Source organism: Sciurus vulgaris (genome assembly GCF_902686455.1).
Source record: "Sciurus vulgaris genome assembly, chromosome: 12".
NCBI classification, from domain to species: Eukaryota; Metazoa; Chordata; class Mammalia; order Rodentia; family Sciuridae; genus Sciurus; species Sciurus vulgaris.
Genome location: NC_136473.1, coordinates 32,848,768 through 32,867,207, shown reverse-complemented (window position 1 = coordinate 32,867,207; position 18,440 = coordinate 32,848,768). Strand labels below are relative to the sequence as shown.

General features: G+C 50.0%; 1 long non-coding RNA gene across 1 annotated transcript; it reads right to left on the bottom strand.

Moving 5' to 3' along the window:
* Nucleotides 1-15,577: 15,577 nt before the first annotated feature.
* Nucleotides 15,578-17,405, bottom strand: LOC306642455. Its single transcript, XR_013758534.1, has 3 exons — nucleotides 17,292-17,405; nucleotides 16,679-16,804; nucleotides 15,578-16,159 (listed from the first exon to the last, which is right to left on the bottom strand). It is a non-coding gene; the product is annotated as an uncharacterized lncRNA (long non-coding RNA).
* Between the last annotated feature and the right edge of the window lie 1,035 nt (nucleotides 17,406-18,440).

Below are 18,440 nucleotides of genomic sequence, written 5' to 3'. Positions count from 1 at the left end.
ATGGATCCCTTTACCCATGTAATGAACCCCTCCACCTTTGTTATGGATCCCTCCACCTGTGACACTGGACCATACACCTGTGTCATGGACCCCTCCAACTGTGTGATGAACCCCTCCAACTTTTTCATGGAACCCTCCACCTGTGCTGACATTCAGGTGAAAGCCCTGCCTGTTGTGGGTGTCATGGACCCCTCCACCTATATAACTGGACACCTCCACCTGTGCCATTGACCCCTCTAGCCATGTCATGGATGCCTCCACCTGTGTCATGCATCTGGCAACTATCATGAGCCCTGCAACCTGTGTCATAAACTCTTCCATCTGTTTCATAAACCCCTTCACCTATGTATGAATACCTATGCTTGTGTCAATGGTCCCTTCACCTGTGTCATGGACCACTCGACCTTTGTCAGGGACCCCTCCATCTCCATCCTGTCATGGATCCCTCCACCTGTGTCATGGACCTATGCATCTATGTCACTGGACCCTCCACTTGTTTCATGTACCCCTCCACTCTTGTCCCTTGACCCTTCCAACCATGTCATAGACCCATCTACCTGTGTCTTGGACCAATCCAGCCATGTATGGACCCTCCATGTCTGTCACTATACCCTCCACCTGTGTCATAGACCTTTCTCCTCATGACATGAACCTCTCCATCTGTGTCATGGACCCTTCCACCCATGTCATGAACTCTCAACCTGTGTCATCGACCCCTCCACCCGTGTCATAAACCCCTTCATTTTTGTCACTGGAATCACCACCTATGTCTTTGGAGCCTCCATCTGGATTGTAGACCCATCCAGTCATTTTGTACCCTCCTCCCATGTCATGGATTCCTCCACCCAATTCATGAACCCCTTCACCCACGTCATGGACCCTCCATCTGAGTCATGGACGCCTCCACCTATGTACTGGACCATCCACCACTGTTGGACTTCTTCATCTGTGTCATGGACCCTCCACCTCTCTCATGAACCCCTCCACCTGTGCTGACATTGAGGTGGGGACCCAGCTTGCTGTGAGTGTCATGGACCTCACTACCTGTATAACTGGACCCCTCCACCTGTGTCATTGACCCCTCGAACCATGTCTTGGAAGCCTCCACCTGTGTCATGCGCCTCCCCCCCCCCACCTTTCATGGACTCCTTAACCTGTGTCATGGATCTTCCACCAGTGTGGAAGGGTTCATGAAACCCTTCACCTGTGTCATGGACCCGTCCACCCATGTCTTGGATCTCTCCGCCTTTGTCACTGGACTCCTCCACCCATTTCATGAAACTATCCACTCAGTCATTGATGATTTCATCCATGTAACGGACCCCTCCACCCATGTCATGGACCACTTCACCCGTGTCATGGACTTCTTCACCAGTGTCACTGGACCCTCCACCTGTGTCATGGACCCCCTCCACCTGTGTCACTGAACCCTCCACCTTAGTCATGGGCCTATCCACCTGTGTTAAGGACACTCTGCCCATGTCATGAATCCCTCAACCTGGGTCATGGACCACTCTATCTGTGTTATGGACCCCTCCAACTGTATCATGGAATTCTCCACCAGTCTCGTAGACACCTACACCAACGTCATGAAAACCCTCCACCTTTGTCACAGTACTCTCCACCTGTGTCATGGACCCTTCGACTTGTGAAATGGATCCCTCCATCTGTGTAATGGACATTCCATCTGTGTTACCGACCGCTCCACTCATGTTTTGGAATCATCATCTGTGTCACTGAAGCCTCCATCTGTGTCATGAACCCCTCCAACTGTCATGGACCCCTCCACTCATGTCATGGACCCTCCACCTGAGTCATGATTTCTTCACTTGTGTCAAGGACCCCTTCACCTATGTCATGCACCACCCACTTATGTCATGGACCCCTCCACCTGTGTCATGTACCCTCCACCTATGTAACTGGACTCCTCCACCATGTCATGGACCCTCCACCTGTTTCATGGACTCCTTGACCTATGTCATGGACTCTCCATGTGTGTCACAGACCCCTCCATCATTGTCATGAACCCTCCACCTTTGTCAAGGACCCTCAACCTATGTCATGGACACATGCACATGTGTCATGGACCCGGTAACCTATGTCATGGATCCTCCACTTGTGTCATGGACTCCTCCATCCATGTAATGGATCCCTCCACCTGTGTCATGGACCCCTTCTCTGGTATCATAAACTCCTCAACCTGTGTCCTGGACCTATTGACCTATGTCATGGACACTCGACCTGTGTCATGGACACATTCCCCCCATGTCGTTGACCCTCCACCTGTGTCATGGGCCCCTCTACCTGTTTCATGGACTCTATACCTGTGTCCAGACCCATCCACCTGCTTCATGGACCCTTGACACATGTCATGGATCCCTCCACTTGTGTCATGGATCCCTCCACATATGTTTTGGACCCCTTCATTTGGGTCATTGAACCCTCGACCTGTGTCATGTCCCACTGTGTCATGGACCCCTCCATGTGTATCATGGACCCCTCAACCTGAGTAATGGACCCACCACCTGTATCATGTACACAACTACTTATGTCATGGATCCCTCCCCATTTTATGGAACCCTTCACCTGTTTCATGACCTCTCAACTTGTGTCATGAACCCCTCCATCTGTCTTGGACCCCTCAACCCATGTCATTGAATGCTCCACCTGTGTCATGGGCCCTTCCACCAGTGTCATGGACCCACCACCTGTGTCATGGACACCTCTACCCGTGTCAGTGACTCCTCCACCTGTATCACTGGACCCATCCACCTATGTCATGGACCACTCCACCTGTGTCATGAATTCCTCCACCCATGTCATGGACCCCTCTACCCATCTCATGGATCCTCCACCTGTGTCATGGACACTTCCTCCTGTGTCATGGACTCCTCCACCTGTTTCAGGGACTCTCCACCTCTGACAAAAAACTCTCCAGCTGTGTCCAGGATTTCTGAACCCATGTCATGCACATTTCCACCTGTGTCATGGACCTATTCACCCATATCATGGACCCCTCCACCCGTGTTATGGAAACCTCTACCTGTGTCATAGACCCTTCCATCCCTGCCATGGAACGTTCCAGCTGTGTCACGAATTCCTGCACATGTTTCATGGACCCTTCCCCCTAAGTCATGGACACCTTTACACATGTCATGGTCCCCTCCACCTGTGTCATGTGCTCTTTCACCTGTGTCATGGATCCTTCCACCCATGTCATGGAACCCTCCATGCATATCATGGGAACCTCCCCCCATGTCATGGACCCCTCCACTTGTGTCATGAAACTTTCCACCTGTACCATGGACCCCTCCACTGGTTTCATGGACCCCTTCACTCATGTCTAGGACCCATCCACCTGTCACTGGGTCTTCCTCCTAGCATGGACCCTCCACCTGTGTCAATTGAATTTTCCACCAGTGTTATAGACCACTCCACCTGTGTCATGAACCCTCAACCTGTTTCATGTGTCATGGATGCCTTCATCTATGTTATGGACCTTCCACCTTTGTCACGAACTCTCCACCTGTGGCATGGACCTCTCCACGCATGTCACAGAACCTTAATTTTGTCATGGACTGGTTCACCTGTATCATGAACCCTCCCCTTGTGTCATGGATACATTCACATGTGGCATGGAACCCTCCACCTATGCTATGAATCCTACACCTGTGTCATGAATTCCTCCACCCATGTCATGGACCCCTCTACCTGTCTCATGGATCCTCCACCTGTGTCATGAACACCTCCACCTGTGTCAGGCCCCTCCACCTGTGTCATGGACCTCAACCTGTGTCATGGACCCTTTGACCTGTGTCACTGGAATCCTCCACCTGTTTCATGGAACCCTCCACTGTGTCATGGGCCTCTCCACCCATGTCATGGATCCCTCCACTTTTGTGATGTGCCCCTCCACCTGTGTCATGGAACATGCTACCCATGCCATGGAACCATCCACTTAGTTCATGGACCCCTTTACCTCTCATGGAAGCCTCATCCTGTGTCATTGACCCTCTGCCTATGTCATAAACAATGCCACCTGTGTCATGATCCCTCCACCTGTGTCATGGGCCCCTCCATCTGTGTCATCAACACTTCCACAAGTATCATGGCCCTCCACCTGAGTCATGGACTCTCCACCTGTTTCAAGGACCCTGCATCCATTTCATGAACCTCACCTATTGTGTCATGAACCCCACCCCCTTTTAATGGACCCTATGAGCTATGTCACAGACCCTCCACCCATGTCATGGCTTCTTCACCTGTGTCATGGACCCCTCTACCCCTGTCATGGACTCTTCCACCTGTGTCATGGATATTCCATCTGTGTAATGAACCCCTTGACCTGTGTAATGGACCCCTCCACCTATGTCATGGACTCCTCCACCTCTTTCATGGACTTCTCCACTTGTGTCATGGACCCCTCCACCCATGTCATGGACTCTTCCATTCATGTCATGGATCCCTCTACCTTTGTCATTGACCCTCCACCAGTGTTAATGACACTTCCTCCCAGATCATGAACCTATTCACCTATGTCATGGACCCCTCCTCTGTTGTCATGGACTCTTCGCCTCTGTCATGAATCCCTCCACCTGTATCATGGACCATCCACTTGTGTCATGGAACACTCCACTGATGTCATGAACTCACACATTCATGTCATGGGCCCCTCCCCCCATGTCTTGGACTCCTCTGAAACCACTTCAAATGCTGGAACTCATGCAAGAGATTTTATTAAGCACAGAGTGTCTGTACACAGAGAGAGAGTGAGCAAGAGTGAGAGTGAGAAGAGAAAGAAAAAGCAAAAGTGAGCAAGAGAGCAAGCAAGAGTGAGGAGGAGAGATAGAGAGAGATAAAGAAAGTGAGAGAGTGAGAGCAAGAGAGCATGTGCAAGAGTGAGTGTGGGGGGGGAGAGAGAGAGAGAGAGAGAGAGAATGGTGGTGGAGCTATTCTTAAGTAGTCAAATTTTGTGGGCTAATAACAGACCAATGACTGGCAAGAATGTGTGCAGGCTGGCTAGGATGTTTGTAGACTGATGATCTAGGTTGTAAAATGGTGTGTTGGGTACAGAATACTGGCAGCACCCTCCATCTATGTCATGGACCACTCCATGTGTCATGGAGCCCTTCACCTGTGTTATGGACTTCTCCACCTGTGTTATGGACCCCTCCATCTGTGCTGACATCAAGGATTGCCCCAGGTGTATCCTGAGGAGCATCTGTAGGGTTTCAAGACCACATGGAGCTGGGGAGGGTTTTGAGGAAAGGTCACTTTACAACTCACAGGCTATAGGCTCTACAGACGTCCCACCATTTTTCTTGACCAAATGCTCCTCAGAAGATTGAAAGCTTTTGGTTAATTTTCAGACTTCCAAGAACAAATATTTGGCATTTTTTGGTCTGGTTCTATGCTTTGAGAGAGAAAGAGCTTTGAGCTGTTCTTGCTTGGTCCCATTTAGCTCACTCCCAGAGATGTGCTTTTCTGTGTCTGAGTTGGAGTGACCCTAGGATTTCATCCTGTCCCAGTCCCTAGTTTTATAAGTACACAGTTAAATACACAGAGGATATTCTCTCTCTCTCCTGAATTTAGTAGTTTTCATAGTTTCTCAGCTTTGAGATTCTTTAAAGCAGAGGTTTTTCTTGCTCCCTCTTGGCCCCAAAGCTCAGTGCTAGGGTGGACACAGGACAAATGTGGGGAAAAGGAGCTGAGCTGGTCCTGGTCACATATTTGAATTACCCCATACCCCTATCACCTGCCCTGCAGCTTACAAATCCACTGGAAGAGCAGATTCCTGGAGCCAGAGTGGATTCTGCGTGGGGTTAGATTCTGTATCTCTGTCACATAGAAATAGCAGGCAAACTGTCAATTACATGTGCAAGTTTTATCGGATCTGTAGTCTGGAAATGTGATTTCCTTTTTTAGAATTTGTTGACTGCATTGGTCTGTGACTGGATTAGTATTGATTTAGTTCATTATCCCAAATCTCTGAATTGTGCAATTACAATAATAATCATTTTAATAATGAGATTGAAACCCTTTAAAAGCCCAAAGTACATCCTAAAAGATACAAAAACACTAACGAAGGGAAGCAGTTCTTTTTGAGGTGCTTTTATGGGGTCATAATTCTTTGATGACTTTTTCACACATGAACATGTGTACTGAACAGGACCCGACACCATGGCCTGAGTTGCATCCTGGGGATGGGGTGAGGAGTGTGGCAGGCTTCCAGGGATGAGAAGGGAGTCCCAGAGCTCTTATACCTGCTCTAGGTGAGCACTACCCTAACCTCAGTGGAATGTTCTGGCATGCAGCAAGTTGTCATGGGAGGCTGACAGCCTCTTCAAACAAGTCCCCAGGTCCCCTCTGCCTTTAGGTCACTTGGTGTCTTCTTCCTCTAAGAATTCTCTGTGGTCTCATCACTCTCCATCTTTCTAAGTGTTTTGTTTTTCCTCATCCCACACAAAAGCCTGATGGTGGTCCTCTTTGAATGGTGGAGCATAGGGTCAGAAGTAGAACAGCATCACCAAGGAGATGGGATGACTTCAGAGACTCCAGGACTAGAACCTGTACCTGGCCCTGTGGAAGGACAACTTCCTGTCTAAGAAGGCTCTGGACTTTGCAAATTTCCTGGGGAAATTGTTTTGAGTCTTTAAGACATTTCATATGAAAGTGAGTTCATCTGAGCCTTTTCTGAGAAGAGATTTTGAGTGGAAAAGATAGAAGACCTGCAAGTAGTGGATAGTGGAGGCTGTGTGGGAGGAGGCAGGGAGGCCATGGAGGAGTCCGGGAGCATGGGGAGCGGGTGGGGGCTCCATCTGCATGGAATCCACCACATCTCCGACTATGTCGCTCTGAGATATTCCACCAACACTGTTAGCCGAGGACCAGTGTGCCAAGGCCACTGCAAACGAGCAGCCTGGGGGAGAACACTCCTTGACCTGGACTGCCTGTGTGCAGTGCTGCTGTCCTTCTGTTCTGCAGACCCTGTCACACCCAGTCTTAGGGTGGGGATAATTCTTGGTGTTCTAAGTGCAGAGTGATGGATACAATGTCAGCAGGCTCACAATTAGAGTAAAGAAGAGCACAGATGGGATTGTAGTGCCATCAAAGAAGTGCTGAATGTGGACTCAGAACACAAGTTAACCCAATGAATCTGCAGACGGGCTGCAGACTCAGGTAAGTTGAACTGCCGAGGGACACATGACATGCACCACACATTCTGCCCTCCTACCTGGGTTCCTACGCATACACATGAACCTAGATGTTTCTGTATGAATATTCCCACTCTCCTCAGGAACACAGCTCATATTTTAATCATTAACTGTCCTTTGAGTTTCTGTAGGGTTGTTGTAATCATCATTTCAATTTTAACCAACTAGTTTTAATGACAGATTTTACAGCCCTATGAAACAGTGAGGTTCTTAACGTGAAAGCGAGGTCTTAAATGAGCAGCATTCAGCTGGATGTCAGTCCTGCAATCTTGCATGTGAAACCAGCAGCATAAAATATGTGGACCCACCAATTACAGACCATCTGTTCAGCTGGCATCTGGTGGAGGAGAAATGAAATTTCAATGAATATTTTTTTATTGGAAGTGTAAATGGCAGATCCCAAATGAAAGGCCATGGACAGTGAACTGTCCAAGCAAGGAGAGGGCCAGCATATGGTTAATAAGTTGGATCAGGTTCTCTGATGACATACTTTGTAAATAGTGTGCTTGTTCACCAGCTCCTGGACAAGGGTGCTGTGCGCAAGGAGGACGTTGTTTTGAAAGTGATGTCCAGATGAAAGGTAGACTGGAACACCAAGAGACGCAGTCCAGAGCCATCTGGTTAACATGTGATTCAGCACTATCACTGGAGAGACTGAAGTGGATCACAAATGAGATGAGGAATGACTCAAAAGTGGAGAAATGAAAGTCAGATTTCACCCCTGCTAATGATTTGCTGGAAGCTGCGTATCCATAGCTCAGAGCTCAAGGCTCAGCTCCAAGGAACAGGTGCCAAGAGCAAGTTCAGCTCTTGATGTGCCTGAGGCACCATCAGCTAGGCTCAGGCAAGGATCTGAACTGTTAGTTGGGAGACAAATGGGTTTGCAGTTTCAGCTGTGAAGTGTGCCTCCTCACTCCTGGGCAAAGTCCTCCTCTCTGATCTGTTGGTGTGATTAGTATCTTCATTGCAGACCTGAATTCTACTGCTCAAGTAGTAACGTGGACAGTTGTCCAAAAGAAGGTGAATTCTCACTCCAACAGAGCAAACTAAAAATAATCTGAAGCCATTTCTCTTTACTGCAATTCTGGCGTGGGGAACAAACAGTGAAGTGGAGCTCCTTGAAGTCATTCTGCAGATGCAGACCCTCAGGGCCATGCCAGCTCCACTGGAATTTGCCAAGTAATTTGTGTGATATACTGGCCCGAATCCAGCATGGAAAGGATTCACCAGAGGGTTCTGCAGCTGGGTCACATGTCCCCATCAAGGTTCCTGAGTTGGTCGTCTCATGGAGGACTCTGCCATGGGTTGTTATTGTGAGGCCTGCTCTCCAGCTCTCCATGCAGGATGGCTTCTCTCTCTCTCTCTCTCTCTCTCTCTCTCTCTCTCTCCCCTCCTCCTCCTCCTTTCTTCTTTTTTTGTATCATCTTTTTAAAAAAGAATGAGAGGAAGACAAGACCAAGAAGGGTAAGCTTCCCCTTGGAAGACACAGTGACAAGCCGCATTCACTGTCCTTCCTTCGTTCAGAAGCACTGCACATCTATCCCAGGCTGCACCCTGGCCGGCAGATGTAGGCACATCCCATGGCCACTTCTGGTGTGAATTCACATTCTTGGAAGGTGTGTGTGGCATGTAGGGACTTGAGCTGGGGCAATTTTTTCTGAAGGCCCATCACTTCCCTTAGTGAAATGCATGAAGAGTCTAACATTTTGCCACAGGATGCTCATAGGTCCCTCTGTCTCAGCATGAATCTGTTTCTGCAGAATGCTAAAACACAGGACCACTGGGATGCGGGAAATTACTGGGACCTGGACTTACTTTCCTCTGTGTATTATTTATTCCCACGCTTTGCTGGGATGGATTCCTCTGCCTCTCTTTCTCTGCTCTTTCCTTTGAAACTTTTTTCTCAATATTTGGTAAAGAAAAGCAGGACCGTGCTGCAGGTGAGGGCCCAGCAGTCCTTCAGCCTCCAAGAAGCAGTGGTGACAGGTGCAGCAGGTGGAACCTTCTAGTGGAAAACCAGCTGCTGGGGAGGAAGAGAGCCAGACGGGAAGCAAGAAGGCTCCGGAGTGCCATGCAGCAGAGAGGCCTGTCCAGGGACTTCCTTTCAGACCGGTCCAAAGGGAAATGTTTTAAAATAGTGGGAAAAGAGTGGGAGGGAGGGGGAGAGGGGAGAATAATGAAGGTGGCACCACAGAGGACTGGGAATGGCGCTCTGGAATCTCACCTAAATGCAGCCGCCTTGGGTTCAGAATGCAGTGGAGACCATTGGATGGGGCATCTTCCTCCATGTTGTGAATGGCACCTATAAGCTCAGCCTCTAGTGGGGAGGTGTAGACATTCAGTGTTCAGTTCCCCCAAAATGAGCCCTTGTACCCATCACAGTGGAAATGACTGAAAACCCCAAGGGATTATAATTTCATAATCTTCACTTTTGTTCTATTAAGAAGGAGTCAAGGTTTGCCAGTGTGGGGAAACCCCTTGTGTGGTCCTGAGGGAGGTGACCGTGAGTGCCCTGGCTGCAGTGTTGGTCAGCAGGCTGCCCCACACCTGGACTGCAGCTGCACCTGGGAGTCCCCACCCCAGAGCGCAGGCCATCAGCAGGGTCTCCAGTTCTGCTGGCTTGGAGGCCAGCATCCCCCATGGAGCATCTGCAGCAAGCAGTACCTGGGGCAGCAGGTCCTGCATAAATCGTTTCTCAGCCTCTCCAGGTGATGCCAGCTTTGGAAAGAAGGGAGGACCAACAGTGGGAGGCAGAGTTTCAAGTGGAATGGCCTGTGGGGCAGACAAGGACAGCACAGGGGCGGTGGGAAAGGCTGAGGGAACACTGATGAGACAGACAGTATTGGGTGACCCAGGGAGCTCATGCCCCATCCCAAGTGGGCAACAGAAAGAGACTGCAGCTGGGACACTGCTGGATTTCTTGAGCAAGGGTGACAAAGAAACCTGGAACCACAGTGGACAACGGCCCTTCCCAACAGATCCCAGAGTCCTATCAGGCCAGGAGTACCAACACTCCAAAAGCAGGACGAGCTTTGAAGGTCCAGATGCCTCCTGGGTCAGGGAGTGAGTGGGCTAAGCCACCCGCAGTGGGGATATTAGCAACACGACAGCTCCTGTAGTTCAGGAGAACATCAGTGCCCGGTTGGCAAAGCTGGTGTTGGCATCACAGCCAGAGCCTGGGCCCAAAGAGGTGTCTGTACCGTCAGGCTGGTAAAGGCTACCTGTGACCAAGCAAAGACCCCTGAGGGCTGAGAGAGCCTGAGGGCTCCCTGATCTTCTTCTTTCTAGTGTACAGCTCATAGTTCTTTTATGGTTGAAGTGCCGACAAAGAATTCCAGCAACATCAGCAGCCACCTTGCTCTCTCAGGGCAGGCACCATCATTATATTAGCCAATCGAGGAGGGCACTGACTGGTCAGTGGCCAGTGGCCACCTGCAGGTATGCTCAGCCTTCTGCCTGCACATGAGGCTGGGGGCACCCTCTTGTCCTGTAGTACCTTAAAACTGCACTGAATCAGGCAAGATGGCATATGCCTGTGATCCCAGTAACTCAGGAGGCTGAAACAGGAGGATCTCAAAAATGTCAGCCTTGAAAGTCAGCCTTAGCAACTTAGCAAGGTCTTAAGCAATTTAAAAAGACCTTGTCTCTAAAAAAATACATAAAAGGGCTGGGGATGTGGCTCAGTGGTCGTGTCCCTGGGTTCAATTTCCAGTACCAAAAAACCAAAACAAAACAAACAAAAAACAGAAGAAAACAACAAAACCCACACGGAGGAGTCTGCTCTCCAGCTGCCAGCCAGGTCAAGTACATGAAGTGCTCACCTGGCAGGTCACATGTTCTTGTGCCATCTTGTTGGTTACAAGAGCAGGACTCTGAGTGGGCAGGTGTGTGGGCTTATCTGGCAGTGAGCCTGAGGGGCCCTGTGAGCTGGACTGTTTCACCTGTCAGTCACCTGCCTGGCCTTTCACTGTAGGCACAAAAAGTGGACCAAGTACACTCGGATTTTGTGATTCCATTTCACAACGAGGTGTGGTTTTGCCATCACATGACCACTTCCCTTAAGGCCTTGGGGTCCAAAGAAAGACCCATGCCTTTCTCACACAGGGATAAGGCCAAGGTGCAAGGTCTACTCCCACCAGAACAGCAGCAAGGCACCAGGGAGGCAGAGGCTGGGGTGGAACAGAGCCACTCCGTCTTCCCCTTTGATTTCCCAAGGAAGCAGTGACTGCAGGGATGTGCCTTTAAGGCAGAGTGCTAGGAAGAGCCCACATCTGGAAAGCACTTGAAGGCCTGGTGTCTCCTCTTCACAATCCAGGTGCATTCCTATGTGCAGATAAGGACATGGAAGCAGAGGCTCCTGGTGCTCACAGCCTCGAGAAGCAGCACTCACAGTGGCCCTGGACATGGCTGCTCTCTGCTTTTGCCCAATGCTTTCAGTGATGATGATCAGACACAGCACAGACCTCCCAGCTCACTGTGGCTCTTGTTTGAGTCTTTCAATAATATAGTGTTTGTTTCCAAGCGTTCTGCCCTTTCTTGCTAAGATTAAAAACTATATTTAGAATTAAAATCAGCTTCCCAAGATCCCTCTCTGGACTCACATTCTGAACTCTCTGTTCTTTAGTGTTTCTTAAGCTGCCTTCATTGGAATCATGTGGTATAATACTAGTAAAAATGTACATTCCTGGGGCCCCCCAGACCAGAACACAACAACCGGATGTGCACCAACCTGTGCAGAGATGAGCCCTGCAGCTGGAGCCTGTGTGCATCGTGGGCCAGGCCCACAGCTCTGTTCTCTTTGTCCACACAGGCCCCAGGATGTGAGGTGCAGCCCCCACCACCAAGCTCCTCTTCCCCTGCTGTACTCCAGCCAGCTTGCCCCTGTGTTCCGTCTTTGTGCCATGGTGCCTGTGTGTGCACAGGGGCCTGCAGCCAAATCCAACATACAGCCTGACTCAGTTTGGGGACATACTCCAGACTAAAACGGATCCCAAGGCCTTTCTAGCTCCTCTAAAACTGTTTCAGTGCAGACAACAGAGAGCAGAATTGAGGTCGCTTGACCCAGATGCTGCTGTTCATCTGATGTTCAATTTATCCACCACTCAATTTTCTAGCCATTGTGGCATAAAATGAAACCTCTCCGTGGGGAAATATTGGCTGCTCTCATTAGGTCCTGGACTATTGCACCCACTGCAGGCACCACAGGCCTGAGCTGGTTCCCAGGGAGGGATTGTATCATATGTTAAAAGCACAGGAGAGGGCTCAATTGTCAGGAATGAATTTCAGGGAATAATTGCTACAGAGAGAAGCTGGTGATCAATGGGGATCAAAGAAGGAAACCTAAACGTAAGGGAAAGTCTGAGGCAGCCACCAGCAGCCATCCAGGCAGTCCTGGCAGTGGGCGGCATGCCTCCCAGAGGGCTTTCTGCAGGTCTGTGTGGCCCAGAGGCTCCCACGCTGCCCACATGGCTGAAGCCCCATTGGAAGGAAGGGCTCTCCTGCACCAGGTTGGTCACATGACTGGGCCATCTTCTCTGGATCAACTAGCTCCTGTTGGCTAAAGGAGGCAGTCTCTGCAGGCATGGGTTCATGCCCCAGGGGAGGAACCCTGCTTTCTGGACCCCAGGTGGCTGACTTGCCAGCTATCACCATGCCCCCACTGGCTGCCGCTCCTGAGACAGATCCCGGCTAACACGCGTGCTAAGCCTGTCCTTTCCAATGATGCCACTGGTTACTATTCTTACATCTGCAGGTGTCCAGCCTAGCACAGGGCAACTGAAGACTGAGATCACTGTTGCTGCCACTGCCACAGGACAACCTTCACAGAGACCATGCCAGCAGGAAATTCTGTTGACTGTTCAAATGCACAGTCTTCTCTATGTGCCCTCCCCTTCTGCCTTCAGCCAGCATTGTTAAATATCATGCAGGCAAGTCTGCCTCCCACACCCCACATTAAGAGCAGCACCCTCCATCCCTTCTCTGCAATGTGTAGCTCCAGCTTGCCAAGACCTTCCCCCTGGCCCATTGCCCTGGAAACAAGAGCTTCATGTTCCTCTGGAAGTCCCACACCCCAAGGGGTGACCCCATACTGTAGCAGGGCCCCTGAGGGTGCTAGGGTGGGGATGTGACTTGGAGGGACTCTCAGGCCTGCAGATGCTTAGCTCCTTGCTCCTTCCTCCTCTTCCTTTGTGGCTTTGGATGGGATGAAGACTGGTGTGCAGGTGACCTCAGGGCTGTGGGCACTGCCTGGGGACAGGAGTATGGCCAGGAGAGCCCAAAGTAGCTAAGGGCAGCAACTTTGCTTCCTGAAGGCTGATGGAGGCCCATTCTGAAAAACAGTAGGTGTCTGCAGGACTCAAAATGTCAGGATGTCAATGGCACAATTAAGGGATTAGAGAGAGAAGAAAAACACAGCTATTGCAGAATTCAATCCATGTGGCTCAAACTGGTAGCCTAGGGGTCAAATGTGATCCATGGATATTGGTTTTTACTTCATGGAGTTGCGCCAAGCTGTGTTTTAAAAAATGTTCAGTTGCATGTTATCATTTCAAGCAGACTTCATATAACATTTCTAAATTTCAGCTTATTGCAAAGAATCAGGAAACTGGTCACCCCAGACCCACGTTTCTACAGCAATGAAGGCAGGTGTGGCACTCCAGGCACCTGCCCTGGCCCTGTAGGATCAGTGTTCTCCCGGCAGGGGGGAGGAACCCTGCTTTCTGTCACTCCCCAGCACTGAGACCAGCATCTGTCCCTGTTGCTGCACACACTGTGCGTCACCCTGAAGATAATGTGAAGTCACCTAGTGGGAGGGAGAGGTGATCACAAGAATCACCATGAAAGCAGAGAACATTGAAAGAGCACAGCTTGAAAAGCTTTTGCAGTCGGCCTCGGTGACTCTGCCACTTACATGACTCCCCTGCCTTGTCGGTAATTGAGCTTGTGAACCATATTTTTAACTAGCTTTGAGGACATCTTGAAAAAATGGCATAGAAAACAAGTAAGTGTTCACAGTGGGGATTCTGGAAAAACCCAGAGTGAAAGTTCTCCTGGGCAGACTCCTGGGATTAGAGAGGAGGGGTTCTGGAATGGGGGAGGTGGGGAGGTGGCCACCTCTCCTGGTTCCCCTGAATCTCAGGCACTTGGGATGTAGAATTTTCAGCATGGAAGTCAAGGATGGAGGTATCCAGTATGCTAGGAGGGTTGATGGTGCTGGCAGGAGGCCCAGCTCAGGTGGGAGGGCCTCACCTGGAGAGGTAGCTGGGGTTCTAGGGAGGACAGGGAGGCCAGTAGAACAAAGCTGCCTGCCTGGAGGCACCATTCATCTTCCCAGGCTACCAGTCTCATATCCCCTGGGGTCATCCTCAAGAGGCAATGTCAGTTACTCTTGCTGCCTGGGATCTGTTGCATGGCCTGTTGTCAGGGTCACTCCCTCAGTGCAGAATAGATGTCCAGCTTCCCTGCTGATCCTGGGCCTCCCCTCTCCTCAGCATTTGCCTCCCTCTGATCCTTTTCTGGCCCAGTTCATCAGGTTTGGGTCTCCAGCATCCAGCACTGGTCCCCAGAGCTGGGGATAGAGCACATCCTGATGACAGAGCACTTTATGCACAAGTAATTCAGAATTCACTGGGTGGAATCCCTGGTGAATCCACCAGGGCTGAGCTTGGTTCTCTTACATTTTATGAAGAAAGGGTTTTCACAAAACAAATGAATACTGGGTGAAGAGGACAATTTGCTGAGATTCTGCATCCAGCTCGTCACGCAGAGTGGGTCTCTTTACCATCAACTTACAAGGAAGTTGATATGGATTGTCTCCAGCATTTGTTGCAGTGACAGGAAGCTGACTGACATTTGGGGACCTGTCTGGCTTCCTCAGGTTCTCGTTAGGGCTTTGCCTGCTGAAGGAACTTCACAGAAGCAGGTCATAAGGATTTTCATGTGTGGGGGGTTCTTTGCCATGAATATCACCAAATTAAGAGCCTCTTAAGATCTTGTCAGTTTTAGGGTGTAGGTTATATGGACACAAGTTGGTAAAGAGCTACAAAGTGTCTCGAAGTTCAGAGATGAGACTGATTGTTCTTCACACTCTTGCCCAGCCTTCTCCACAAACGGGGGACTCTAAGCATGACTCTTCTCAGCTGGGAGATGTGCAGCACTGGTCCTGGGCTGTGTGGAAGCCACGCTCTGCAGCCACCCATGCAGAGCAGGCAGTAGTGGGTGGCTTCAGGGAAAGCTGCCAGGAGGGTAGTGCTCTGCATTTCTTTAAGGGAGCAGGCAGTTCTACTTCTGTGAGCTTCTAAATTCAGACTATGGAAAAAAGAAACCACAAGCATGGTGACTTTTGAATTGTTAGGATGATGTATTGCAGTGTCATGTAAGTTAAGGAGATGCAACTTTTGTACACACACAGATTCAAAAGGGCAGGGGGTCTGGCAGGAAAGGTGGGTGGTGGAAAGCAAGCTTCCTTCCCCAGTATGCTGGAGTGCCTGCTTGGAGCTAGGGCAGGGCTGGCCACCCCAGGACTCTGGAGGACAAGCTCAGGACTGCATTTCCTACAGCCCCCATGCACAAAGCCTGAGGGGTCAGCAAAGAGAAGAGGGCAGCAAGCTCCACTGAAACCCCAGTACACAGGAATACTTCCTAGAAGAACTACATGCCATTGCATGGACCAAGGTCTCAGCTGAGAAGGAGTAGCCCAGCGGCAGAGCAGCAGCCCAGGGGGGTTGGAGTGTGGTGGCAGGCATGACTGGAAGCCATGAGGAGCCTGCTGTGCAGGCACAGGGGTCTTGAGGTGCTGTGAGTCCAGGTCACCCTTCAGCGACCCTTCAGCAACCAGGCCTGTGTGTGGTAGTGACGCCTGCTGCAGAAGGCCATTCCAGACAGCAGCACAGTCTGGAGTCCACAAGCACAGACCATCCCATGACCTCAACCTCCCGCTTCCTGACCTGGAGGGAGAAAGCGGAAGTGGGGAAGATCGAATGGAATCGGGACTTGAGAGTTGACCAATAGCATTAGCATGTTTCCAGAGCTTTATTAGCATAATGTTGGACCAAGTGCTATACACACCCCAAGCCTAGCTCTGTCAGATGGGGAATGTCCCTTGTGGTCTACGTTTATAGGCTGAGTTTTGTTCTTGCTTCTATTCTTCAGTAAACCCTACCCTCACATTCACCCCTTCTCAGCTGCGGACTTCAGAGGGCATGGCCCACCACTGACAGTCGTAAGTCTTCTGCTTTCAGAAGCCAGCAATCTTATCTACCCCACCCACTGGAAGAATCAGAGAAATTCCATAGAGAATCAAGTTTCACCTCAGAACTTAGGTTTCACCATGTGCTATCTGGTTCATTTATACTAAAATCGTACTTACATAGCTGCAGGTGGCTTGTCAAAACAATGTTTTTTACATCCTATCCAAGGTCTCAGTCACTGAATAGACTCCCTCATGAAAGAGAAAAGCAGAATACCTGGAACACAACTTGATTCCCATTTTCAGAGGAAAGCGAGGTGCTCTTGAAATAAAACAGTGGGTAATGGGAACCAGGACAATATCTATGTTCTTATCTCTCCTTCTGTTGGTCAGCTTTTTGTTGCTGTGACAAAAATATTTAACAAAAAAAAAAAACTTAGAGATGGGAAAGTTCATTGTCTCTCAGTTTCAGAGGTCTCAGTCCATGGTCAACTAAATCACTGCTCTGGGTCTGAGATCAGGCAGAACATGGCAGAAGGGTGTGGTGGAGGAAAGTTGCTCAGTTCATGACAGTCAGGAAGCTGAGAGAGCCATGGAGCAAAGGACAAAATATACACTACCCAAGGCACACTCCCAGTTACTGCCACCATGCCCAGCCTGTCCACAGGTACCATCCAGTAACCCACTCAAATGATTAATGCATCAAATGGACCAATCCACTGATTAGGTCTCATAATTTGAAGGTTTCACCTCCTGCATGAATTAACATAGGATCTTTTGGGGGATTGCTCATATCCAAACCATAACTCACATGCTTAACATATAGATGGATTCTTAAAACCCTAAGTCAATGTCATACATTTTGAAAGCCACTTCTATGATAGGGTTACCTGGCAGGTGATGCTGCCAGCTTCTCCTGGGCTCAAGATGGTCCTGTCTGCTTTAGCTCCACTTCTGATCCTGGTTCTGTTGGCTGGAGTCCTCAGGTGTCAGCAGCCTTCCACTGATAAGAGAAGGAGAGTCTACCTGGAACCCCTGGCTGCCAAGCTATGTCCTAGATAGCTTGACTGAGAAAAGTAATTGCCTGTCAAAACCCTTAATTCATTTGAGAAAACCTGTGTCCATTTTTCTCTGTGAAAGGAGGCCTTGGATTTCCTCACCTAGATCTAGGACTCAGCTGATGCTGCTTCAGTTAGTCTGAGCAGTGGACACTGTCTCTGTCCATAAGACTGGATAGTGCATGTGGCCAGCGTGGGTCTGGGAAGTGAGGGATGGAGAAGCCAGCATCCAATGAGGGGCATTGGTGAGCTCCTTCGGTGAGTGGGTGTTTATTTATTCACAAACCACTCTTTACCACAAAAATCTGGGTTCAGATAGCTTCCTAAATAGAAGACATGACATGGCTCCCTGGCCCCAAGCTGATCCCTAAGGAGCAGACATGGCAAAGCAGCAGTGGAGCTGTGAAGTGCAGGACTGGCAGGCTAGAGCACTGGCAGCAAGCATGGCTGAGCGTGAAGCCTCCCACAGTGGCCCCCTAGGCCTGGAGAGGCCAGGGGAGAGGCCAGTTGGGGTGCTGACCTGCAGCACAGTAGCCAGAACCCCAGCATCCACCATACTACCAGGTACCTCCTGCTTCCCTACAAGGGGCCAGAAAGCAAAGTGGTGCAGACCTGAATGCAAGGCTAGCCAATGGCGGGTGACTTTGAAGACCTGAATGCAAGGCTAGCCAATGGCGGGTGACTTTTGAAGACCTGAATGCAAGGCTAGCCAATGGCAGGTGACTTTGAAGACCTGATTAGCACAAGCTTGGAACAAGAGCATTGACCCCAGTTTCTATATAATCCCCTGGACCACACTTGGGGGCATGTGCTGCTGACTTCCCTCTCTGTTTTGATTTTTCATACTTGAACAAGTCCTACTTCTTTCGTCTAGGTCATTAGTCTATGCAATGAGACCCAAAAGGTGGAACCTGTGGAAAGTTGGCAGAGGAAGTTGTGTCTGCTGCCCCAGGTGGAAGTAGCAGAGGAAGAACCAGTTTT